The following is a 26,074-nucleotide window of genomic DNA, read 5'->3' on the forward strand; positions in this document are numbered from 1 at the left end:
AGTCTACTTAGATGACATATTAATTTTTAGTAAATCTCATAATGAACATATCATGTGTGTAAGAAAAGTACTTGATGTCTTGAAAAAATAACAATCGTATCTTAAGATGTCAAAGTGCGAGTTTGGAAAAACTTTTTTAGTTTACTTGGGTCATATTGTTGGAGGAGGTGAGGTTAAGTTAGACTTCTCCAAGATTGATGCCATTATGGATTGGTCAATTCTCAATATAGTCATTTGGATAAGAGGTTTCTTGGGAGAAACCCAATGTTGGAGGAAATATTTTGTTAATTTTTCTTCTATTGTAGCTCATTTGCATCCTTTGGTAGTTGTGCTAAAGTTCTTCCAGTGGGGAGGCAAACAACAAGAGGCATTTGATGCATTAAGACAAAAGATCAGTTCAATATTTATACTTGTTCTTCTAAACTTGAAAAATTCATTTGAGTTTAAGGTTGATGTATGTGACTATGCCATGGGCACAGTCTTTATGCAATATGGTAAGCCCATTTCATTTCATTCATAAAGTTTCAATGGTCCAAAGTTTATGATGCAACGACAAGGGAACATTCATTGGATGGGTCTTCTTCTACTATTCCACCTGGTCAATACATACTTTCAAGATTTATATTCAAGCTTGATTCTGTTATCACGCAGGTTGTCCTTAAGCTCCTTTAAAGGATACAGCTGAGGTAACCACAAACCAATCTTTGGGTTGCAGGTCCTAGCCTACCTGCAATCAGAGAGGGCTCTCTCTTTCTGATTTAGCTTTGTTGATGATGATTTTAGGCTAGTTATTGAGTTCAGGGGTTTTGTTTAAGTTTTGGTGGGAAGGATGATCCTTTCAAGTAGCGAGGCAAAGCATAGTGTGGTAAGTTTCAAACCATTGGGCATGGAGTCATGGAGTAAGACTGCTGGTGCGTTTTCTTGGTCACAGGAGGAATGAGGAGCAAGGTAGCTGCTCATGAAACAATACTCAAGCTGAATGGAGATGGATTGAAGGCTATGGAATGAGAGGCAACAAAGAATCTCTCAATCAGGTTAGCAGAGGGAAGATGAATGAGCTCTATCTAGGAGCAGCTAAGAATTCTTAGATAACAGTCATTCATATGTGCAATAGATCAAACATGAGCCATAAAAGAATTCATATATATGCCTATATCAAGACGAAAAAATTAAGAAGCCACAGAAACTGAGCATAGAGTGCAGCTAAGCAAATTCTAAACCAATCCTTTGTTCTGTGACTTGAGCATATATGAAATTGAAAAGGAACACTTATTGATTCATGTCGCAGCACATGAATTCCATCATTCACTCTTTGGAACCATTAACAACACATCAAACAGTCCATTCTCTAAGCTTGTAAGCAGTCTTTGATTATAGAAAATATTAGATATACTGTGCGAGTCTCTCTTCGAGTACATTAATAAACCACACTTTAAAACAGTGCAGAGGGTGGTATATAAAGAAAAATAGCTACAGACCTCCCTTGAACAGGTGTCAAGGGGGAAAATATTTCAAAAATATCTCTCAAAACATATCAAAGAGATTTGTGCAGTCATTGTCACTGAAACTAATCTATGCTGGAAATAAATGCATAAAACATATTCAAACAGCTGCGCTGAGGCAACTGGCATCTCAAGTCATGTAAACAAGGGTTGCGCATGAGGCTGCAGCCTCTAAAATGAGTGTAGAGAGGTCTTTGAGTCGTGTGCTGGCCTCATGGCCATAACTGCAAGTTGGGGAGCCATAACGGCTTAATGATGCTTTGCTGAATCTGCTGGGGCCCTTCTATTTTCATCTGCTTCGGAAGATTTTGACTGATACTCTCTACCGTTTCCCTGATACTCTTTGTCGCTTCCTGGTCTTTCTTGGCTTCAAAAATGCTTTAAGCTGTCACATCATCTCATTAGTGGCCGTTATTTGGCCCAAGTACCTGCTGCGAAGTCCTCTAGCTGCCTATGGGCACTTATCGGCCCTTGCCGATCAATAAATATTTAAAGATTGCTAAATGCTGTAACAACTGAGAAAGGAGGGGGCTATGAAGGCCTCTGATGGTGAAATCCCTGCAATGGGCGCATTCTGGGCACATAGCAATTACAAAACTGCCATGGAAACCAACATTTCCTTTATCCCTGGGCGAGCGCGGGCGCCTTGTATAAAACCTATGAAAACGACCCATTTCCTATAATATAGAAAATATATCAAAAACATGAAATTTTAATGAAAAATTGGTTTCGGCGAGCACTGTGGACAACTTTAAGTCCTGGCCGTTAGATCTGGCGCAGGCCGATCCAACGACCATGATCAAGTCGCAAAATCGGTGTCGGGCGGATCGTGGGGCGGCTCACATGAAATCTCTGAAAAAGCTTCGGACCCAAAATGCTTTACAGGCCCTCTTTATTTTATTTCGGGTCCGACCCATCGGCGGAACCCAAATGGGCGGTTTTAACAGTGGAATGGGTCCGCGGACCCAAAAACCCTTAACATTGCATTTGATAACTCATCGGCTCTGCCAAATCGGAGCAGTATATGGGGCGATGCGAAGTGGGATCCATCGGCGGATCGGCAGTCGAAGGGACCGGGGGGCGGCACACATAGAATCGCTGAAATATGGCGGACCCGAAACCCTTAACACTGCATTTGTATACTATTTCGGCTCCAGCCAGTCGGAGCTTTCCCACTTGTCTGCGAAAAGGCCCCTTTCGGACCCGAAATCTTTTATGCGCCGCACCTTATAACTTTTCGGCTCCGCCAGTCGGAGCCATATGGGAGCGATGTGATTAATCCTGGGCCGTTGATCTGGGGGCCCGAATGGGCGGCTGAGATTAACTCGGCATTTCGGCAATCGGCGGGGCAGAGGGTTGACATATATGTGATCGCCGAAACGGGCGATCGCCGAAATGCCGAGGGCCGTTGATCTGGGCAGGGGCGATGGATGGCTGCGATTAATTCGCAGCATTGGCTATCGGCGAAACATATATATATGGATTGCAATGCACACTGTGATACGCCGATCGTCGACATGCGATCGGCAATAAACAATCGTAGGCCTATATTTATGATGTTTAACATGTGACTGCCCCCTCCCGACAACGATATCGCATCGGAGGGGGACCAAAAGGGAGCTTTTTGCATCGGAGCAAGGCTTTTTGATAAAAGAGAAGCTTTGGTGAAATCAGAGGGATCTCCTTTGGCATTTCAAATGGTTTGTGAGCCATCAGAAGGGGTTTTTGAGGCTTCGGAAGGGGTCCGAAGTATAAAAAAGGAGGGTTTTGAATGCACTTGAGGGCTATTTGATGGATTTGAAGGATTTTTTATGTATTTTGAGGGGAACTAATGCTTTGGAATGGGTCCAAAAGCATGAGAGGAAGGATTTATGGAGTGATGAAGGGTTTTATGCATCGGAGGGAGTCCAAAATGCATGAGAAGATGATTTGAGGGGGGAAATGAGGGTTCTTGCTAAGTTTCAGATAAACTTAGCAATTCCCGAGGATGTATATGGTTATTTTTCAACCAGGGGGAGGGGATAAGTATATAGGGGAGTTATATACATAGTTTTAGTAGGGGAAGGGAAATAGATAGGGAGCTACATAATAAGGTTAGTAGTTACTAGGATAATGATGAGAAAAAGTGCTAAGAATGATGTCTTAGGCTATCAATGGGGGAAAATGACTGATAGAAGAAGTGTGAACATTCCTTGAGTGAAGCAGATCTCCACCAAGGCAAATGATATGGAGAATGATGAATCTAAGAGGTATCAAGCAGATCTTGACCTCTTTAGGGGAAGTTAGTGAGTGATTTGGGGAAAGGGGAAGAAGGGGAAGTTTGTCATGCCTCGCTTGAAGTCCTCCAACTGAACAACTGCCTTCAACTTGTGATATGATAGATATAACACTTGACAATATGAAATGGATCACAAGCCATGATTCTGCAACCACAAAGCTACCTACCCGACCTACTCACCTAGCATTTTCTCTTCTTTTGGTTTGGGTGCACTTGAACTAGCATACCCAGCTTTTCATTCTTTCTTGTTGCTTGTGCTCCTATCTACTTCTACACTTATTTCAGCCAAGGGCTCAGATTAAGCTGTTGAGCACCCTTGTTTCTCTACCTAGCTACAAATCTGCCAAGATTAAGATGTTTGGACAGATGTTCATTCTCTATATTCTACAACATGAAATTGAAACCCAAGGAAGCCAAGATTAAGCTGTTTGGCCTTCCCATGCTTGAAAACTGATCAAAATGGATTACTCATCAAGACTGGAACAAAACAGTGGCATTTAGTTTAGCTCACTTTCACGGATACTTCTCTGGCCATCTGTATCAAATATGGAGCATTGCAGCAAGCAAAGTATGACATATTTGGCATGTAAAAATGTCGATCATGAAAGATGATTAACCTGCTGCAGCAGGAGGCTAACAGTGGCTCCACTTGGGGATGGCTTTTCCATGTGACAAGCCAAGAACAGCATGTCAGAATTCCTTGATCCTCTGTAGTTGTTGTTAATTAAAAATTTCTTCTGTGCTAATTGTTGAATGACTAGAACTTTAACTTATGAATGCAGCACTCCTCCTTAACTGAGACACTGTGAAAAATAAAGCTTCGCCTGCTTTCTTCTACGTGCTTGATATTGCATACACTTTTTCTTGAGAACTGCCTTGTGAACTGAACACAAAAACAAAACCGGAGCTCTTCTTTTCTTGTCTTTGAACAGGCTGTAGATGTAACGCTAAAAAAACTCCTATGCTTTGATACTACTGACTGAAGAATTGGAAGCCTGAATGCAGCACTTTTAATAGAACTTGTTGTTATAAATAACAACGATACCCTTTTGACACCGAATGTTCAGAACAGCGTTGAACTCTGCTTTGGGAAGCCATCTATCTCTTATTTGCGCACAGGTATCAAAATTGAATACTTTCTTTGAAATATTTCAAAGAACAGAGAACTGTAATGCTGCATTTTTTGCTCCTTAAACTCAAAACTGTGCTGCGTTTTTCTCTTAGCAATCGAATTGCTTTATTCAAACATAAAAATAAAAATAAAAACGTTGAGCCTAAACAAAGACTAATATACAAATTTATACACTAGCCTGAATTGCATTCAATAGATGGGAACATGGTAATGCTTTAATACTTGGCCATTAACCGGGCCTTCTTCAAGTGCGGAGGCATCTTCAGATTTGAGGAAATAAGTATTATTGCCTTGCACAGCGCTGATGATAAAAGGGCCTTTCCACAGAAAGTCAAACTTGGCATGCTTTCCCTTGTCTTCTCGTCTTGAGTCCCACTTTAGAACCTTGTCGCCAATAAAGAAATCCTCAGCTTTAGCCCTCTTGTCAAACGCCTTCTTCAGCCTTTCTTGTAACATTTGAGCTCTATCATACACCTGTTCTCTGGTTTGTTGAAGGTGAATGGTCTGATTGATCCTTCGTTGAATATCATTTGGTTCAGCTTGAACCTCCTGCAACAGCCTCATAATGGAAATGCCCAAAGAAGATGGGAATCTGGCTTCCATACTGTAAACAAGCTCATAAGGGCTCATCCCAATTGATTTTTTTGTTGAAAGCCTGTCTGCCCAAAGGGCATTGGTGAGCTTTTTATGCCAGTTCTTCTTGCTTTCTTCCAAGGTCTTCTTAATGATATTGATCAGGCTCTTATTAGATGATTCGGCTAAGCCATTACCTTGAGGGTAATAGGTTGTGGAATGGCCCAAGGTGATATGAAATTTATGGCAAAAATTGATCATCTTTTTGGATTTGAAAGCAGTGGCATTGTCAGTGATGATCTTCTCAGGGCAGCCAAATCTAGAAAGGATATTGCACTCAAGGAATTGAATAATGGTGGTGTCATTGGCTTGCCTACATGGGATGGCCTCAATCCACTTAGTGAAATAGTCGGTGGCTGTTAAGATCCACTTATGCTGGCCTGAGGAGGAGGGATGGATTTCTCCAATGAAGTCAAGACCCCATTGTTGAAAAGGGTTCTCGGTTGAGATGGGTTTAAGAGGCAAAGGGAGCAACTTTTTCTTGCCTTCAAAGATTTGGCAATTGTGGCATGAGGTGGCAAACTTCTTTACATCTACAAACAAAGTGGGCCAATAGAAACCAGCCCTTAAAATTTTATCAGCAGTGGACTTCCAGTATAGATGTCCTCCACAGTCCCCTACATGGAATTCTTTCATGAAATTAATAGTTTCATTCTTGGTCAAGCAATTAAGCAATATGCCTTCATGAGTTTTCCAAAATAATGCACCATCTAAGACACAAAATTTCAAAGCCTTCATTCTTAAAAATCTCTTCTTGGTCCTGGACAATCCTGGGGGAGCACATAGGTTTAACAATACAAAGCAAATATCAGCATACCATGGGGATTGCAAAAAGGTGTCACTGATCTGTGGAGTCGCCAGCTCCTATTCATTATCCAGTTGGTTGATGTCTAACGCTTGAAAGTTTGTTTCGGACATCAGTTTAGCTAAACCTTGTCCCTTTAACAGCTTGGTTGGTTTTATCTCTATGTCATACTCAAGAATGTTAGCAATCCACTTGCCTCTTTTTCCTTCTAACCCCTCTTCGGTTAATATGTCTTTTACAATAGCATTTGGCACATAAGCAATCACATGTGAATATAAAATATAAATTTGGAGTTCCTTGATTGCTTTAACAAGGGCATAGGCTTGCTTCTCTATGATTGGGTATTTCAGGGGTGTATCTCTTAAGGCTCGGCTGAAAAACGCAATTGGATTTTCAGTTCCTTGATCATCCTTTTGCAAAAGGACAGCAGCTATAGTATTATCAGATGAAAATGAAAATATGATAAAGTCCCTATCAAATTTTGGACTTGTGAGGACTGGGGCTTGAGTTAAGGCTGATTTAATGCCCTCAAATGCTTGCTTGGCCTCTAGAGACCACTTTACCTTGGCGTCTTTCTTGAGCATGTTGTTTAGCATTCTTATTAGCTCAGCCAAGTTTGGAATAAACCTCCTTAGGAAATTGATTTTCCCAAGGAATGCTTGCAATTCTTTTATATTTCTAGGATATGGGATTTGCAATATGGCTTGGATCCTTTCCGGATCAATTCTAATACCATCCTTTGAGATGATATGTCCAAGTAATTTGCCTTCTTCAAGGCCAAAGAGAGATTTCTTGGGATTCAAGGAAATGCCATATTTCCTACATGTGATGAATATTTGCCTTAGGTGTTTGAGGTGCTCTTTATCAGATTTGGAGAAAGGGGTTAAGTCATCAAGGTAGACAACTAGGAAATCATGGATTTCCTTGGCGAATGCAACGTCCATTGCCCTTTGAAAGGTGGCACCAGCGTTCTTTAGGCCGAAAGGCATTTTAACATACTTGAATGTTCCCCACAGTGTGGTAAATGTTGTCTTGTCTTGGTCATCCGGGTGAACAAGTATTTGGTTGAAACCTGAAAAGCCATCGAGCAGGGAAATTCGTGATGACCCCACTACTCTCTGTAGAATGTGATCCATTTTGGGTGAAGGATAGTGGTCCTTTAGGGAGACTTGATTTAGATTTCTGAGATCTACACAAAGTCTGATCTCATTTGTTTTCTTTCTTGTGGGAACTAAGTTTGACACCCATTCGGAAAATCTGATGGGTGCTATGATTCCTGCCTCATACATCCTCTTTACCTCCTTCTCAACCAAGGGAAGGAGCACGGGGTTGATTCTTCTAAGTTTTTGTTTGAAAGGTTTTTGATTTGGTTTTAAGGGAATGGTGTGTTGGATTACTGAGGTATCATAGGAATTCAAGTCCTCATAACACCAAGCAAAGACATCTTGGAATTCTTTGAACAAATCCACATACTTTGGTTTTTGATCAGGAGGCAAAGATTTAGACAGCTTGATCATTTTGGGCTTCTCTGTTGTTCCAATGTTGTATTCTTCTATGGCAGTATTTATAGGCTGCTTTTTTGGCTTTTTGGGCACATCATTTGCATCAAACATGTCTTCTAGTGGAGCGAGGCCAACCGGGAGAAAATTGTCTTTTAGATCAATAATCTCAGCCTCTGTTTTATCTATTTCCTCCAAATTCATTTGTTTCAGCTCTTCAATGTTTGCATAGTCAAAGACTGTTGGGGTTAGGATCTGTCTGGCTGCTACAGCTTGCTGATTTTCGTTTAATGCTTGTTGTTGTGGGTCCTCCATGGTATCCTCATCAATGTTTAGGCTTGCAAATTCATGCTGTAAGGTAAGAAAATTGTTTATTTGAGCATCATCCTCGAACACTTGCCATTCTTTAATGTTATTTGGGACAGCAGGCCTATTTTTTATTTCAGCAGTGAAATGGTGATTTGGCTCAAAGGGAAGCTTGCATGTACTAGCGAAAGTGGCTAGGCTGTGAGCATGAACGTTATGATTTCTTGAAATCTTGGCAAGCTTGGATTCAGTGAATGTATCAAGTATTGCAGTGGCAGCAATCCTATAAGCTCTTAGCCTTATATCATTGGTAACAAAGTTGCCTTTCATTTGTTGGATTACTAGGGCTGAGTCACCTAGAATGGAAACTTTGGCAGCTCCTAAAGCTTTGAGCAGCTTAAGGCCTAAGAGGAGTGCCTCATACTCAGCCATGTTGTTGGTGCATTTGAAATTCAGTATATAAGCATGACCCTCTGCATGGTTGTTATGTGTAATGTGAGTCCATATTCCTGCCCCTTCTCCTAAGTTGTTAACAGAGCCGTCAAACTCTAAATACCATGTGATTTCTTGCTTGTGGTTAGTATTAAGAGTTTCAGTCATTTTAGGATTGGGCAGACCCGAGTCTTATGTTTCGGGAGGTTTTTCTTGTGTGCTAGTTGCATTGGCTGTTGTGACAGTCTCATGGGTATGTGCAACCGATTCTTCATTGATGTGTGCTTGTTGTACTAAAGCCATAGGCTTATCATCAGTTGGAGGACTTGTTTCATCATTAAACAAAATAAAAGAATCCATATCAGAATGGATTGAGTAAAATGGAAAGTTTTGGGGCTTTTCCTCACTACTTACCACATACTTCATCAGTGTTTCTCTATACAGTCTCTTAGGTTGCCCAAAGACTGATATAGTGGCATAAGAGAGGTCTAATTGGAGAGATCCTTGGAGTTTTTCTCCCCAAGATCTTGATAAGAGCATGCCATACTTTGGTGGGATGTCAGCAACCACCACGTCCATTAGGATTGTCTTGTTGGGAAATTGGACTAAGGAGACACATAAGTCTTTGATTAAGCATAAACACTTGACCTGACTTGAGTCAAAGGAGAATAGATCTTTGTAGGGTCTTGTGACATCAAGGTTTAGTTTCTCCATTACAGCTTTGGGCATAAGATTGTGCGAGGCACCTGAGTCAAACATAGCATTGTGCAAGACTTTGTCATGAATGTGCAAAGTGACATAAAAGGGTGGGACAGATCCATATGTTGATTTTCCATTAACTTCAGGACCGAACAGCAGCTCAGGGGTATCATCTAAAACATTTACATCATCCTTGACCTCTGGCATTTGAAGTGATCTTTGAATTTGTTGCCTATACAAATCATGTTTGGCAAGTTCTGAGAGGGGGATGGATATTTTAAGTTTTCCAATCTCTGCCTCTAAATTAAATGGCTTTTCCAATGGAGTCTTGGTGTTGATGATGGCAGTTTTTTCTTTTTCATTTGAATTATCAGCAATTTGCTCTTGTTTATCAACGTTATGGGAATTGATTGCTTGCAGTTTTTCAGTTTTAAGAGGCCTTTTTGGAACGCTGTTCAAGTTCTCTTTCGAGGAAGAAGGTCGCAGAGGCTGATCAACAGAAGGCTATATGTCTGTTATGTCCTCTACAGTCACTTGGTGCGGGTTTGGGACAGTTATATCAGCTATTTCTATTATAATAGCCTTGCCTCTAATCTGGTTGGGTTGTTTGCCCTCCTTTGGTTTAACTCTTTCGGGCACATCTATGGTTCTTGTCCTCAGCTTATACTGTTTGTGGACTTCATAAACAGCTGAATCATAACCTTGTTTAAAGTCAAAAGACTCACCAGACTTAGTCTGAAATTGATTTATCTCATGGTCATCTTGGCCTTCTTGGGTTAGAAAAATTTGTTACTCACCCTTCAAATCTATTAAGTTCAAGTGAGTGTATTCTATGCGTTCATTAGAAGTGGATGCCTCTGCGTAGTTTTCTTGAAAAGGAGGTCTTATATCATGGTCTGGGCTAGACCTACCAGCGTTTGGATTTTGATTTTTCCTAAAATTCAGGTTCCTGACACTGTTAGCTTGTTGCCCGTCCCATGATGATTTCCTCTCAACACTCTCTACTCTATCTCCCAGCCTGTGCATGCCATTGATAATAGCATCTAGCTTTTGATCTAAGGCTGTGGGCTCTTCCTTGAAGGTGGTTCTTCTCTAAGTTCTAGCTCTGTTTCTTTTGGCAATTAAATTTGCCTCCACAGTGACAACCACATTTTGCATGTCTGCAAGGCTGTTAGGGGCTCTTTCTTTTAACTGGTAGGCCATATCTGGGTCGAATCCATCAGGGAATTTATATAAGGCAAGGTTAGGTGGGGGCCTTAAGTTTTGTGGGATAGCATTATAAATGCTATTGAACCTTGCACAATAGTCCAAGACTGTTTCTTGTGGACCTCTTTTGATTGTATCATATTCAACTAGTATGTGCAAGGGGTCTTTCTTTTTCTCCCATCTATTGATAAATGACTGGTATATGGCTTCTGGGTCTGCTATGGAATTAGCTGGGAGTGCTCTAAACCAAGTCCTGACATCGCCTGTCAAACTTTGGACAAAAATCTTCATTCTCACACCATCATCGTCAATCTCATAGCTTTCAAAGTAATCCTGCATTTTCTTTGTATGCTGAAGGGCTGTGCAGGCACTTGTGCCATCAAAATATGTGATTTTAGTTTGGTAATCCTGAGGCATAGCCCCGGGATTTGTAGGCAGCTGTAAAGGTGCATATCTATTCGCCATGTTGGCAGCGATAAGTGGAACAACAGGGATAATAGGAGTAGTAGTGGTAGTATGTGCAGTGAATGGAGGTGTGGAAGGAGTGGATGAAGAACAAGGGGAAATAGGGGTTGAACGAAATAAAACTTTGGCAGGGGTTGGGCCACAGTTTGGCTGAACTATCACAGGAGTAGAATCAGCAAAATCCTCCTTTAACTCTAATTTCCTGAGGTTTCTTTGGATCAAATTCGGATTTTCAAAGGCAGCTGTGGGATTTGGGTCTGGATTTGACCTTGTAAGCGTGAATTCTTCCTGGGAGCCAGCTTCTGGGTTGTTTTTTGGGGATTTTCTAAGAATGTATGGGTTAGAAAGAAACTTTTGGAGGTCTGGTTCTTTCCCAATGGAGCTTTCCACCTTGATTTGTGAAATTATCTGAGGATGTTCCCCAGTGGAGTCGCCATTATGTTATCACTCAGGTTGTCCTTAAGCTCCTTTAAAGGATACGACTGAGGTAACCACAAACCAATCTTTGGATTGCAAGTCCTAGCCTACCTGCAATCAGAGAGGGCTCTCTCTTTCTGATTTAGCTTTGTTGATGATGATTTTAGGCTAGTTATTGAGTTTCGGGGTTTTGTTTAAGTTTTGGTGGGAAGGATGATGCTTTCAAGTAGAGAGGCAAAGCATAGTGTGGTAAGTTTCCAACCATTGGGCATGGAGTCATGGAGTAAGACTGCTGGTAGTTTTCTTGGTCACAAGAGGAATGAGGAGCAAGGTAGCTTCTCATGAAACAATACTCAAGCTGAATGGAGATGGATTGAAGGCTAAGGAATGAGAGGCAACAAAGAATCTCTCAATCAGGTTAGCAGAGGGAAGATGAATGAGCTCTATCTAGGAGCAGCTAAGAATTATTAGATAACAGTCATTCAGATGTGAAATAGATCAAACATGAGCCATAAAAGAATTCATATTTATGCCTATATCAAGAGGAAAACATTAAGAAGCCACAAAAACGGAGCATAGAGTGCAGCTAAGCAAATTCTAAACCAATCCTTTGTTCTGTGACTTGAGCATATATGAAATTGAAAAGGAACACTTATTGATTCATGTAGCAGCACATGAATTCCATCATTCACTCTTTGGAACCACTAACAACACATCAAACATTCCATTCTCCAAGCTTGTAAGCAGTCTTTGATTATAGAAAATATTAGATATACTGTGCGAGTCTCTCTTGGAGTACATTAACCAACCACACTTTAAAACAGTGCAGAGAGTGGTATATAAAGAAAAATAGCTACAGACCTCCCTTGAACAGGTGTCAAGGGGGAAAATATCTCAAAAATATCTCTCAAAATAGATCAAAGAGATCTGTGCAGTCATTGTCACTGAAACTAATCTATGCTGGAAATAAATGCATAAAACATACTAAAACAGCTGCGCTGAGGCAGCTGGCGTCTCAAGTCATGTAAACAAGGGTTGCGCATGAGGCTGCAACCTCTAAAATGAGTGTAGAGAGTTCTTTGAGTCGTGTGCTGGCCTCATGGCCATAACTGCAAGTTGGGGAGCCATAAAGGCTTAATGATGCTTTGCTGAATCTGCTAGGGCCCTTCTGTTTTCATCTGCTTCGAAAGATTTTGACTGATACTCTCTGTCGTTTCCCTGATACCCTTTTCCACTTCCTGATCTTTCTTGGCTTCAAAAATGCTTTAAGCTGTCACATCATCTCATTAGTGGCCATTATTTGGCCCAAGTATCTGCTGCGAAGTCCTCCAGCTACCTATGGGCGCTTATCGGCCCTTGTCGATCAATAAATCTTTAAAGATTGCTAAATGTTGTAACAACTGAGGAAGGAGGGAGCTATGAAGGCCTCTGATGGTGAAATCCCTGCAATGGGCACATTCTGGGCACATAGCGATTACAAAACTGCCATGGAAACCAACATTTCCTTTATCCCTGGGTGGGTGCGGGCGTCTTGTATAAAACCTGTGAAAACGGCCCATTTCCTATAATATAGAAAATATATTAAAAAACATGAAATTTTAATGAAAAATTGGTTTCGGCGAGCATTGTGGACAACTTTAAGTCCTGGCCATTAGATCTGGCGCAGGCCGATCCAACGACCCTGATCAAGTCGCAAAATCGGTGTCTGGCAGACCGGGGGGCAGCTCACATGAAATCTTCGAAAAAGCTTCGGACCCGAAATGCTTTACAGGCCCTCTTTGTTTTATTTCGGGTCCGACCCATCGGCGGAACCCAAATGGGCGGTTTTAACACTGGAATGGGTCCGCGGACCCGAAAACCCTTAACACTGCATTTGATAACTCATCGGCTCTACCAAATCGGAGCAGTATATGGGGCGATGCGAAGTGGGGGGCCGCGCGACAAGATCTGGACCGTCAGATTTGGGGCCCGATCCAACGGTCCTGGATCCATCGGCGGATCGGCAGTCGGAGGGACCGGGGGGCGGCACACATAGAGTCTCCGAAATATGGAGGACCCGAAACCCTTAACACTGCATTTGTATACTATTTCGACTCTGGCCAGTCGGAGCTTTCCCACTTGTCTGCGAAAAGGCCCCTTTCGGACCCGAAATCTTTTATGCACCGCGCCTTATTACTTTTCGTCTCCGCCAATTGGAGCCATATGGGAGCGATGCGATTAATCCTGGGCCATTGATCTGGGGGCATGAATGGGCGGCTGAGATTAACTCGGCATTTCGGCAATTGGTGGGGCAGAGGGTTGACATATATGTGATCGCCGAAATGGGCGATCGCCGAAATGCCAAGGGCCATTGATCTAGGCGGGGGCGATGGATGGCTGTGATTAAGTCGCAGCATTGGCTATCGGCAAAATGGCTATCAGCGAAACATATATATATGGATTGCAATGCACACTGTGATACGCCGATCGCCGACATGCGATCGGAAATAAACAATCAGAGGCCTATATTTATGATGTTTAACATGTGACTGCCCCCTCCCGGCAACGATATCGCATCGGAGGGGGACCAAAGGGAGCTTTTTGCATCGGAGCAAGGCTTTTTGATAAAAGAGAAGCTTTGGTGAAATCGGAGGGATCTCCTTTGGCATTTCAAATGGTTTGTGAGCCATCGGAAGGGGTTTTTGAGGCTTCGGAAGGGGTCCAAAGTATAAAAAAGGAGGGTTTTGAATGCACTTGAGGGCTATTTGATGGATTTGAAGGATTTTTTAAGTATTTTGAGGGGAACTAATGCTTTGGAATGGGTCCAAAAGCATGAGAGGAAGGATTTATGGAGTGATGAAGGGTTTTATGCATCGGAGGGAGTCCAAAATGCATGAGAAGATGGTTTGAGGGGGGTAATGAGGGTTCTTGCTAAGTTTCAGATAAACTTAGCAATTCCCGAGGATGTATATGGTTATTTTTCAACCAGGGGGAGGGGATAAGTATATAGGGGAGTTATATACATAGTTTTAGTAGGGGAAGGGGAAATAGATAGGGAGCTACATAATAAGGTTAGTAGTTACTATGATAATGATGAGAAAAAGTGCTAAGAATGATGTCTTAGGCTATCAATGGGGGAAAATGACTGATAGAAGAAGTGTGAACATTCCTTGAGTGAAGCAGATCTCCACCAAGGCAAATGATATGGAGAATGATGAATCTAAGAGGTATCAAGCAGATCTTGACCTCTTTAGGGGAAGTTAGTGAGTGATTTGGGGAAAGAGGAAGAAGGGGAAGTTAGTCATGCCTCGCTTGAAGTCCTCCAACTGAACAACTGCCTTCAACTTGTGATATGATAGATATAACACTTGACAATATGAAATGGATCACAAGCCATGATTCTGCAACCACAAAGCTACCTACCCGACCTACTCACCTAGCATTTTCTCTTCTTTTGGTTTGGGTGCACTTGAACTAGCATACCCAGCTTTTCATTCTTTCTTGTTGCTTGTGCTCCTATCTACTTCTACACTTATTTCAGCCAGGGGCTCAGATTAAGCTGTTGAGCACCCTTGTTTCTCTACCTAACTACAAATCTGCCAAGATTAAGCTGTTTGGACAGATGTTCATTCTCTATATTCTACAACATGAAATTGAAACCCAGGGAAGCCTAGATTAAGCTGTTTGGCCTTCCCATGCTTGAAAACTGATCAAAATGGATTACTCATCAAGACTGGAACAAAGCAGTGGCATTTAGATTAGCTCACTTTCACGGATACTTCTCTGGCCATCTGTATCAAATATGGAGCATTGCAGCAAGCAAAGTATGACATATTTGGCATGTAAAAATGTCGATCATGAAAGATGATTAACCTGCCGCAGCAGGAGGCTAACAGATTCAAAGGAATCAAGCAAAGGAATTTGATTACCATTTGCATCATAATGTATTGTATCATCTTGGTAAGAAGGATGTTGCTACTGATAGTAACATGGACAAAGCCAAATGGATAGAGGTTGGAAAGGTGAGGGAATTGTACCCTCATGTGCTGGACAACTGAAAGTGATATTTTGGGGTCCAAAAGGCTTCCCATGGGGAGGAGTGATCAGGTGCTCAAAATTATGTTCAAAAATCATAATTGTTACAATGGTGTGTGTTATCACCTAGAATTTCAGTCCATGTACTACAGTCCATGTATTACAGTCCATGTACATAATGTTTTCCCAAACAAAAAAAATTTCATTGTCATGTGTGGTGAATGGTTATGGTCTTGTGTGTGTACTTAGGGATCATGTTTTAAAAAGGTATTGATGTGAATCATTACAAAAAACCGTTAGTCATCCTCCATCATAATTCTTTAAGGCATGTCATGTCTTGTTTGCGTCATTGGTCCTTTTCGCAGTTTCGCAGCGCAGTCTGATTGGCCAATTTGGCAGCGTAATGATGTTTCCGCCTTTTCGTAGCGTGTGATTTATCAGCCATTTCGTAGCGAATTCTGTCCATTTATAGCTGTTTGCGCTACGGAATCGGTGATTCGGGGTTTCTGCAGCGCATTTTCTTGAAATGTCAAGTCTGGGGGGATGAGTCATTAGGTCCGTCCATATGTTGTCAGTTGATGTCCTCTCCAGGTCATTATGGGTCATCATTCCGCTATGAGGTTCAAAACCACGCACATAAATATCATTCAAAGTGATTTTATGATGTATGGTTGTATCATGATGTTTGTTATTAGTGCGTGAACTGACTTGTTTGTATGACAAAATTATTGAAGCAAAAAGGAGCCCGAGTTTTCATTTAAAGGAGCTGATTGCAAGCGAGCCTGCATTCCAAAGTTTGAAGTTGCATTCTGAATTGAAGCCGCTGTTAGTTTTCTGTTCGAAAGTTTTCAAAGTCAAATGGAGAAAAGGGAACATCGATCCGGTAGGTGCCAAAGAACAGAACCAGTGGGGCTTGATATTACGTTAAAGGATGAAGGTGTAGCAAGAGCTTTTAAAAACGCTGGTTGCTAGAGGTTTTGTGAGAAGTTGCAAGGAGGGCACGCAGAGGTAACAAAAACTTTTGCATTGAATTTTACTGGTTTAAACTCTAAGGTGTCAATGCTAGAATTCCCTGTATCCCCAGAAGCCATTTCTAGTGTGACTGAGATTCCTAGAGGTGGACATGAATGGTTCAAAAATTTTAAATTCGACATGAGCCCTTGTAAGGAATTCTTGAAGGAGCCTTATGTAAATGAAGACCTCACAAAGGCTGTGCCAAGGAGTTACGTGAAGGAACATTTTGCCCTGCTCCTCACATGCATCCAAAAATATTTAACATGCGAAGGGAGGTATAATAAAGTTTATTCATACCATTTTAAACTTTTGTTACATTTCACAGGCAAAGCATCAATTGATATCCCTTTCTACTTTTTCAGAAGCCTAAGTAAAATGTGTGATAAAATTCAGTTGAAAAAACATGACTGTGAAACATCACTGTTCCATCATGGTTTGGTGAAGTTGTTAGTGTTAGATGGTTTGCAGAAGATTGGTAAAGATTGGGACTCCTTTATTTTTATGGCTGGCTTTCAGAGCAAGACGGGCCTTACTCCATTGCCTGTTAGGGAAAGGGAGAAAACAATTGAAGAACCTACTCTTGCTGAGCTCAGAAAGGAGGTGAAAGATCAGAAGAAGTCCAAAACCAAGTTGAAGAAACCAGTGAAGCCTGTGGTGATCAAGGAGACACCTAAATCATCATCAAAAGAGAAGGTCAAACAGAAGAAGGATGCACCTGCACCAAGTGAAGTTGAAAAGGTATCAAGAGTAAAAACCAGAGGTCAGTTAAGCAAGGAGAAGGGTAAGTCAATTGCTGTTGAAGAAAGTCCTGTGTCAAAAGCTAGTTTAACTGATTTACTTGAAGCAATTGAACTTGAACAAGATCAGTCAGTGCAGATTGAGCCAATGGAACTTGAACAAGATCAGCCAGTGCAACCAATGCACATTGACTTAACCCAATCCTCACCAGAGAGCATGAAGAAATCAAAGGCTTCGAAAAGGTTACGGTTTGAGGAGCCTAGTGAAGAGTATGTGTTCAAGCCACGGAGGCCAATTACAAGAAGACAAATGAAAGAGGCCGAGAAAGTGCATAAAGAGGAGGCAGCTGTAAAAATGCCTAGTACAGAGTTTATTGAAGTTTTGACTAAAACAGTGCATGCAGCCAAGAGTAAAGACAAGAGTAAAAAGGTTATTATCAGCCAAGGAGGGAATGTCATAGCTATTAAGAACCAGGCAGGAAAAACCCAGGAAGAGGTGGCTCAGATAAGGAGTTTTTCTAGAGAACGTGCAATGAGATATGCTAGTTATAGAAGGGTTGTATTAAAAGGCAGCACAAGTCTACTGAGGAAAGCTGGCTCAGAGTCTGATGTATTTTCATGGATGATACCAGCACTTAAGCAAGCAAAACACGTAAGAAAGCTGAACATGTGTCTGAGATCAGAAAATAAGGCTTTGAAGGAAGAGGTTAGCAGTTTGAAGAAGAAGCTAGGTAAACTAGCTCACTGATTTAAGAAAAAAGGTGCTTTTCAAATTTTGATAAATTTTGGTTCAAGTTCTATCATTTTGAAACTATTTAAGGTCCCTAACACCTGTACAAAATATCTGAAGAAATCATGAGTTTAAGCAGAAAGCGCTGCAAGATAAATATGTTTTGTTTTGACAAAAACAGTAGTTTCGTAGCGCGCTACGAAACTACTGTAGAACGCTGTTTTATAAGAAAACAATGAAATTTGATGATGGGGTCAGCGAATTTTGAAAGGAATGCCTCGAGGATAGGAGGGAGATTATACATGGATATCATAGCAGCTCAAATAGTGACAGGTGTGAGTTTTGAAGAAAAAGTGAAATATTTTGCTAAAGTTTTCTTAAAAGCACTTTATGACCGAATTATTAGGGTTCTGGTAGGGTTACCGGGATTTTTGGTTAGCACACTTGTTCAGTCCACAAGGCATCCAGATCATGAGGCATATGGTGTTATGCGTTGTTATTGAAGGATTAAAGAGCTTGGAGCGTGGTCTTTAAATGGTGAAGAAGAATGGAAGACAGGGATCGTGAAAATAGGGTGTTCATGTTTACTAATTAATGAGCCATCTACACAGCTAGCACCCGAAGGCCAGCTCGTTCAGTGAATGTTCCTCAACATATCTCAGCCACAACAGAAATTGTACAGCTGTCAAGGATCCAAGGATAATCATGCATACGAGGAGATAGAGTTGGACTTTCAATGTAATTAGGACTCTATGTATTTACAGCACAATACCTTATGTATTTAATAAGTTTGTTTAGAAATAGATAAGGTTAATTAATGGTAGATCATCGAGCTCTCCCCTCATGCTTGTTGAGGAGACTCAAGATAGTTTTAGTTTTGGTTTTCCTATATATAGTGAAAACTCTGATGTAAGTAGGGTTGGAGATTTATGAAAAACAGAGTTTTTATCAGCTCATGTAAAAGACTTTGACAGTAATATAAAGATGACTTTTTCTTCCCAAGATTCATTATGTGTTCAATGCTCATAATATGTGTGGTTTTGTCATTATCCTTTATATATTTTACAGCTCACTAAATATGCAATCACTCTGAATTCACCTAGTGCTCAAACTTCCTGTGTATATTTATGAGTTGAGGTTCCTTTTGAGAAATGTTCTGAGTGTTAAACATTATATGCCTTGGCTTCCATGATTAAGTAGTTAATAGTTTACTGCAGAAGTGTTTGACTCCATGAGCCCAATGGAAGAGATGTTATTTTGTTGTTCCAACCAGCTTGCTTTCATAAACTGTTTGAAGAATTAGCCATCTTTTCTTGTTATTAATTCCTATCAAAAATCTGTGAGAGAGCCCTCTCTGACTAAGGAGGCTAACCTTAGTCTAAAGCCTGGTTTGAAATAGTTGCATGAGATCTTGCTAAGTAGCAGCCCTTAGCACATGATTTTGTGATAACAGTGTGGAAGCTAAAAGACAACATAGTGCTCATCATATTGAATCTTGTGCAGCTATTTTCGCGTGAAACAAACACCGTATGCTTGTAGAAATGCGATCTGCTCATTTTGGAAAATAAGTAAATTTTTGAAAACCAAGGGGACAGCCCAGTGAGCAGTCCGTACTACTAGCTAGGCTTCCCAGTTGGTGTTGACTGTGCAGCTGAGGTGGCACCATAATATCTTCAGCGAATGGGGAAGTGCCAAGTGGAAAGATACCCTTGGCCCCACATTTAGTAGATCACAAAAGGAGGAGGTTCACGATTAAGGAAATCGACACTGAGCACTACAAGGTTGAGATTTTTGATATCAAAATCGCAGATCAGAGTCAGGGTCGATGGTAAATAATCAGCCCTAGAGAGAAGCCAGAGTGCGATGCAATAAATCACAATCACACATCACATGGATCAAGTGCATTTATGGATTTGACCCTGACAGAGTTAGGTTGTGATTACATATAGCATAGCACAATGACCCATTATGGAGAATCACCCCTACTCTGGCCTATTGCGATTTGCGATAGTTTATGGTCACCACGTGTCCTCCTAATGGTAAAAAAAAATATTGGTTGGCAAGATAGATCAGAGGTCGGGCTCGTTCCAGCAACCTCCCATTTCACAGTGCCAAGGCCTACCGTTGTGCCCGCATGATGGTTCTTAACTATCAATGCAAGAGGGTTTGTATTATTATGAACTGACCACCAAGTTGGGGGGAGACCGCCAACGTAACCACCCGCGACCCTCCCATGTGACCACCACATCCATAGCCCACAATAGTTATGTTACCGCCACAAGTCGAAACCGTTGCCTTCACCACCGAACCTAACCACCTTGCATATAACCACTCAGACTTAACCGCAAGATAGATGGGTTCATTGGTGGGGGAGTTGATAGGACCACCAATTTTGGCATAGCTTCCAGAATTGACTCCAGAAAATTAATTTAACTACCAGTTAGCTAGATTTGGAGGAGGAAATTGTGGAAAGACTAGCAGAAGTCATAACTAAGGTAGTTTTTGACCAAATGATGAGCAGAAAGAGGCTAACAGACCATCTTTGAGTATTCTATACTAATTGGAGAAGGTTTTAGAAGCATTTTAGCATTATAAACACATCTTTTTACACTTTTTAGCATAGTAGAGAGGCCCAAGCTATTGGAAGCTGGACCAAGGAGACGTAGCCCAGGATGGGTGAACTCCTTTTCCATGTTCCTGTTGTAATGTGTTTTTGATCATGTTTTGTACATGTTTATGCTACTATTCAATCTCTTATTTATATTAAATTGCTCATAAAATTAACATAAAAGCTCACTATTTCACTTCCAAAAATTCACGAATCCTTGATAACAATGAAATCATTTTGTTTCTAATCTGAGGATGATCTTATCACACCAATCTAATATTCTAAATTAGATCATACGGGGTATTCAATAACTAGTTTCCATTTGGCCTAAAGTTATGCATTGCTTAGTCTCAAATTTGGTCTTGTCTTTAAATATTCCCAGCTTAAGCTATCACCCTAACTCTTGGATCGACCACATTAAACAAGTGAAGTACATTACTATCTTTTGATTTCCGGTTGCCCATACAGAATGTCAATTCTTCCCAACTATTACTAATTTAGAGCTATGATATGATTTCACTTCTATTATTAGTATTCTTTATGGATGTTTGGGATTAGTGATTCCTTATCATGATAAAATCTATTGAAGTTCAAAGTATTGGTGAGGTGGTTCGTAAGCTTATTTTTGAAGTTCAACAATCATTCTAGTTTCCTTGAAAATGGCATATTCCTCCATTAGTTATGTCACATAATAGGGAAGGATCACCAATATATTAGACAGTTGTGGGACCTATAAGATATGTTTTACATGTCCAAGTACCACTCCCTACCTAGGAATCAAACCATATACATGATCCACCACCTTAATATGCACTTTCTGATGTAGACTAGGTGGCATGCTAGGTTTACATAGTGGAGGATACTAAACTACTTCATCCATCTCTTCACCTTATTGAGAAGGGTTTCCCTCAAGATATGTGTCAATGTCTACTAAACCATACACAATAATAATCAAATATTTGAAACTAAATGATATAATGTATTACATATGCATTAAATAATACAAAAGATATGCAACCATATTTATTAAAACATAATAATAGTATTACATTTATCATTTGGTGAGTTAGGTTAAGTAAACAGGATGTTCAAATAAGCTTCCCAATCCATCCTACATATAGGAATTGTATAATATTAAATATAGGATTTCCCTCCACAACTAAGAAATCCTAAATTTCTCTAACAACTAAAGTACAAAACCACTCTAGTTAGCCCCTATTGGACAATGACGACCTACTTGTGAATACACATCAATCATAGGCATAAGAGGGAGTTGCGGTATTATTAGTTGAATGGCTAGCAACCTCTCAAAAAATAAAGTTCACATCTTTGAAACAAATGGGAAGAAGAGCCTCCCATGAAAAATAGAGGGACAATGATCCAAAACAAAACAAAACAAAAATATTGTTAAAATATCTCCAACCACCTATTCATTCACGGCCTATAAACTAAGCTATCTACATAGTACATCAAAGGAAACTATGCGTTGTGATTCACAAGTAAAGTGTGAAAGTGTGTAACATCCTAGAATTAAGCATACAACAAATGCAACAACAAAGTTATTAGCATATCCAATAAAAATTTAAATAGTGTTGTGTATCTGAGGAGTGAGTATTTCTTACCGATGTTTACAGTGTTGTGACGTTGTTCGAATTTCGTTGATCCAACATCTCTATCTGAAACAAGGCGTTGGGGACAACTCTCCACTCAACCTTAGACAAGCTGCAAACAATATCTCCTACAACTATCACCCCCGAGCCCTCAACCAACATATTATTTCCACTGATCTTCTTCCTCCAACAATTCCTTCCTCAAAAATGAGTGAATGAATGCTTTTCTCCTCTTCTCCCTTATCCACCATTGAAATAAAATATATTATTCTAAAAATCATAAGGCGTTGGAAAGAGATCTGCATATACACCATCCATGAGTCCGTGCCAAATTTCGTTTTATTTATTTATTATTACATTTTATTCATTATTTGTTATTTTATATTTTCTTTGTTATTGCATTTATTTATTCATATATTTTCTTTTCATTAATTGTTATTTTATCTTTTCTTTGTTAATTATTATCTTTTATATATATTTATTTACCTTATTATTATTATTTATTTATTTTAATATTATTATTGTTGTTGTTGTTTCTAAATTTAGGCTTCTGTGACCCATATTACATTAAGAAGAGTCTTTTCGATAGAAATCACATCGGAAAAAATTTTGCCGATGTGTTTCGAACTGGCTAGTGTGGTTCATCATCAAGACCAGAAGAAGATGCAGGTCATGGAATAGGCTTAAATAGAGGGCGATGTAGAGACCAAAAGGTCACGAATCTCTACATTGTTTAAGAAAATCTAGTTTTGTCTTCAACTTGGAAACCCTTACGCGAGACCATTCAAACTAATGAACTTTAATAGCAATGTCCCTTCCGTATTATTATTATTATTGTTTTGGGGCATTACATACTCCCCCTCTTTAAGGAACTTAATCCCAAAGTTAATCTTATTCTTCCATTTTACTTTATTTATTTATGACTCCATGATTGCTAAACACCCTCGGCTGAACTAGTATACTAGCAAGCATCAAAAGTTCCACAACAATAGGGAAATCGTGAGGAATATCACGCCTCTTTCCCAATTCAAAATCAAGAATATAGTCTCATAATTCTATACTATAGCCCCAAGTGTCGCTCCATGGATTAGACTTCATCTGCCCCAAGGCAAACATATGGTCATAGTACTCAATGACTCTAGATATCTCGTAAGGTTGGTCCAACTCCCCCAACAAATGAAAACGGTGCATTTTCATATGCATCAAAGTCCTTATGCCCCCTTTGGATTTCGGCATCGAAGTCCTTATGCCCAGCCTAGATTTCAACATCCTAATCCAATATCAAGCACTTGACCTCCTCAAGATGGTCCTATAGCTCTTCAAGAGTTATACAAGGAAATAGATACACCAGAATAGGTAGTGTTGGTTGAGTTTGTCCCTAGTCCATATGATTTACACATTCTCCCTCATATGTATGGGCTCCCACAAGATCATCAAATAAATTTAACCTTTCAACTAGTTTTTGAAATTCCTTTCAATTACCGCATCTCAACACACAACCCATGCATTGATTATAATCATAACATCATAGAAAATAATCTGCATGTCATCATGAGAACATAACATCATTGTTATCACAACATTCTAGATAGTAAAACATTGCATCTACATGTCATAAAATGGGCATGCAGTAAACACTTGCTCACATCATCATAAGTTTAACATCAAAATATTTGTATCAAAGATATATTATGACATCAAAAAATATTTAGAACCACATATCAATATAGCCTCCTTCCATAATTATGAGAATCATCTCAATTCTAGAGCAATATCACACTACAAACACTCTTATCTTGATTCATCATAAAAATTAATTTCATTTGCTTTCATAAAAAGTGAATACTGATCTTGAAACTCTTGCTTGCATCAATTTCATCCAACCAGGATCTACATTATCTATTCAATACCAAATTATTTATGGTTAATTTAACTAGGAGGCTAACTATTTACCTAAGGGGTATAGTCATCATAATTAAATTTCAAAGGTGACATCCTTGAATAAATGTTGACCAATTAAATTTTTTTATATGGCCAAATGACTATGAGGATTCAATCAAATATATTTTTAATCATACAAATTGCATTGACTATAAATGACAACCAAAAATCACACAAATGTACACCCTTGCGAAGTCAAACTCTTCCATCAATTCCATAAAAGGACAAAATACTAGCAACCAGGATACATCATAGGCACATGATGACATTATTGTAGGCAACACATAATAAGTATAGTAAGCACTCGAAATAATCCACCAATTATATTTTAGATGAATTAGTGTAGATCAACACTATGAGAGAACTCGGTACATCTATAATCAATTGATGAAATCAACTCATAATTGACAAAACTCACACAATTCAATGAGGAATACCATATTATCAACTATTCTAAACTAATGTCAACAATGTCCATAGAATTCTCCATAGGTCAAATGTAAATATAATCTATTAATATTAACAACTTTAATAGTTAAATCAATATAATTGATGTCCTAACTTAATAGACAAGTATACATTAGGAAAGAAAACAATATTTTTAATTCAAACTAGAAGATTGGTTTTCCAAGAAAAGAAACATGGTTGAAAGAATCGTATCTTTAATTTTTCTATCCTTCACTACAATAACAATAAATTCCAATACAATAATAATAAATTCCACCATGGAGATCAACACCACAATTTATTTCTCCTTCATCCAAATCCATTTACTACAATGTTTAAACCATAAGTCATCACTAACCATTAATTATGCAATACTTGGAATATTTTCAAAACTAACAAGAATATGAAAATTGAAACAAATATTTATTAATAGCTACAAGAATAATTGGTAAGAATCCACATAGAAATAGTTATCTCTATTTATCGATATATGAATGTATTCAAAGTAATATTCTTACCTTCAAAATAATTATTTAAAATAATTTCCAACATCATGTGTTTAATGAATGTAACTACTTAAGTCACAGTTGGAAAATCTTTAACTATTCGAGTATTCAAGCATGTGAAGATTAGAAAATATGGTTTGGATGTTGAAAATATATATACAAATCAAGACTAAAATTATATTTGAAGGTACCCATTCAACATTGTAATCTATCATGGTATTTTTGTTGACATTATTTATGTTGGTTTTCACAATGTTAAAATTTACATTATCATGCAAAAGTATGTAATGTCCCTTCCTAATTATTTTCCTAAGGTGAGAGGAACAATTTTGTCAATTTTGGTCTAAGGCAATTTTTGGTGAAGAAAACTTAGGAAAAGTGGGTCGATGAGCATCTTAGTGTTATGTGGGGGCCACTTACCCACAAATAATACACACCCCATGGTAAGCAATTTGATTTTCCTAAGTGAGGTTGAAATTGGAGATGGGACCCACATGAGACTCAAGGCTAGAAGGCATAAATAGGAGAAGAGAAGCATCATTTGGGGCCTTTTGACGTTTTGATAACTGATTGTCACTCTAGCTATTTATTTAAGTTACAAGTGCTACTTAGCACAAGAGCTTCCCAAAGAGTGAAGCTCAATGTTTCTTCGGGGGACTTCGAGTGCCACCCTACGAAGGATTTTCTCTTGTGGAGGATTGCAGAGGAGCATCACATAGGTACACAATATTTCAGTTTGACAAGGATGTATAGGGAGAGACCACACTGCCATTGGGAGGATTGGTGCTGGAATTTGGGGTATCTATTGCTCCAGGGGCGTTCTTGGTCAGATTCCAGCGAAAGGAGGGAGATTTTGGGAGGAAAAAGGGAGTCCCTCACTGCTGTACGAATTGTTAAGCTTGCTACTGCATCATCTCTCACAAGCCTACGCAATTCTCTTAGGTGATTGTTGTGTGGAGTGTCGGTTGGGTGATATAGGGGCTGAGATGCTACGATTTCATTTGGAATGAGATTGTGTGGTGATTCCTAGCATTTTGGAGTCACAATTCATCATTTTCTGCTACAGGTGGAGCATTTTGGTATTTGAGGAGGG

The sequence above is a fragment of the Pinus tabuliformis genome, chromosome 4_1 (assembly GCF_031772625.1).
Source record: "Pinus tabuliformis cultivar Carrire ecotype Pingquan chromosome 4_1, CPIR1, whole genome shotgun sequence".
Lineage (NCBI taxonomy): Eukaryota > Viridiplantae > Streptophyta > Pinopsida > Pinales > Pinaceae > Pinus > Pinus tabuliformis.